The following is a 2195-nucleotide window of genomic DNA, read 5'->3' on the forward strand; positions in this document are numbered from 1 at the left end:
GGCAGAAGCGACAGACTGCGAGTGTGAGATGGCGGAGAGGGAGAGTGAGAGAAAGAGGGGAACAAAGAGCATATTGTCGGAGCTGGGCGCTAATCGTCTCCTCTCAGGCTGCCAGAGACAACAGGTGAGAGCAGTTTGACTCCCTGCAGGCTCCATGAAGCTTTCAGGGCTGTGTGTGCGTGCGTGTGTGCGTGTGCGTGTGTGTGTGTGTGTGTGTGTGTGTGTGTGTGTGTGTGTGTGTGTGTGTCTGTCTGTGCGTGCACAGGGGCCAGGGGACCTCGGGAGAGCTGTGCCAATGCCAACTCAAACGGCAAATGAGGAGTGAGGGCCGCACCATCAAAGGGTTCTTTTCAGACATGCCAGGGCCTTAGCTGTATATATATATATATATATATATATATATATATATATATATGTATATGTATATAGTGTGTGTGTGTGTGTGTGTGTCTGTGTGTGTGCATTGTGCGTACAAGATACCACATTAGAACACATACTCTACGAAGTGCTCCATCCCCTCACACTAGAACGGTACAGTGTGTGCTCAGAGCAGCAGCAGCAGCAGCGACACTGCTCCGACCGAAGAACGGAGAGGCCTTTGATGTTTACAAGAGTGTGAGGGCTCATTATAATGTGTGAACAATCTGACAAAGCATGTGACCCCTCGCAGCTGTTTGCACACCTCTCACCTACAGCAGCAGAGAGGCGACTGCGGGATTTCGGGCAGCAGCGGTCGAGAAAAGAGAGGCCAGGCTAGTGTCTTCTTTGATATGATTTTAATGGTAAAATCAATTTCTGCAGCGACCAACAACTTGTTTGTTTTTTTACCTCCGCCAAGGGGGTTGTGATTGGTTAAGTTTGTTTGTTTGTTTATTAGCAGGATTACTCAAAACGTCATGCACTTATTTGCATGAAAAATGTATCCAAGCCTGGATCCAGGATTTTTCCTTTTTCGTTTGAAGGATTCTTCACCATTGCCAAATATATGGGGCCGGAGCAGCGACATCAACTATTGGCGCGGAAAATAAAAGTTGCCGTTGAAAACAGAACCTGAACCCAAAATGGCATTGAATCACCCCCATACTGTAGAGATAGAGCAAAACTTGAGACGTATCTTAAAACTTGACATTGTGAGTCATGTCTTCACAAATGTAGATCAATCAAAAAAAAGAAAATGTAGGTCAGTTGAAGATGGGAATGCAAGTTTTGGATGAAACGGGGGTTTGCTCAGCCTTGGTTTTCATTTAACCTTAACTGAAGATGAGATGAGATCTGCAGGAGGACTCATCTGGAGCTCTGTGGACTGGACCTGAACTTGGGCCTCTTGACTGAACACCAGGGTTTTCCTTATTAGAACCGCAACGGCCTTTAGTGTACTAACTGTAAGCCCGAGGTTTAAGACAACCCCCATTTTTAAGTTTCATATGAATCCATTATGGATTATTTATAGTGTTAATGTTGCTAAAATAGCAAGTTTTTTCAAGCGCGTCCATAGTCTGCTTTGTTCAGGAGTTTCTGTAGCCTGCTGTAACATGCTCTTTCCGCCACAGAGGAAGTAAAATTCACGACGGGCGAAAACAAGCCCTGAGCTTCTCCTGACGTCTTTACTGCAGAAACGAACCGGGGAGGAAATCTGTCCAACAGGCAAGAATTACACGCGCTGCGTCCCGACTCCTGAAGTAAATTTCTGTGAGTTATCGCGCCGTGCACCGTACCACGGACGGATCCGGGCTGCAATTTTTCTCATCCTCCCATAACCATCTGACTATGTAACAGCGTTTGACTGCTCACCAACGTTTTGTTTTGTTTGGTCGGACGTCTGGCGACAGCTCACTGTCCCGGTGGCCTCTGGGCAGCCGATCGAGTCGATTCTTCTCTCACTCTGATTCCTCTCTGCATAATCAGTTGTTTTTCGCACGTCATTCTTTTTGAGCTCGTCGTCTGGGACATATTTAAAGGGCCAGTCAGCGATTATTGGTTAGAGCTTGTTTCCCTCTTTGTTGTTGTTGTGACTTTACTGCTCGGGCCGGGTCGCGACCCCGGGACCTTGGGTATGGGAGACTGACACACTTATCAGGTATTATTGCCATTCTAGCTGCATTAACAAATATTTTTGGTCCTTTGCCATTCTGTTTCTGCGGCGTTGCAGAAGATTTATGAAGAAGGGAGTGGAAAAGAGCTCCAGTGGAAAAGTG

General features: G+C 46.7%; 1 long non-coding RNA gene across 1 annotated transcript in view; it reads left to right on the top strand.

Moving 5' to 3' along the window:
• Nucleotides 1-663: 663 nt before the first annotated feature.
• The window catches only part of LOC118299670, a 15562-nt gene continuing 14030 nt past the window's right edge, over nucleotides 664-2195 (top strand). Inside the window, exon 1 of the long non-coding RNA XR_004789916.2 lies at nucleotides 664-782. This is a non-coding gene — a long non-coding RNA (uncharacterized LOC118299670). The remainder of the gene's footprint in view (nucleotides 783-2195) is intronic.

This window comes from Scophthalmus maximus, chromosome 11 (assembly GCF_022379125.1).
Source record: "Scophthalmus maximus strain ysfricsl-2021 chromosome 11, ASM2237912v1, whole genome shotgun sequence".
In the NCBI taxonomy this organism is placed as follows: domain Eukaryota; kingdom Metazoa; phylum Chordata; class Actinopteri; order Pleuronectiformes; family Scophthalmidae; genus Scophthalmus; species Scophthalmus maximus.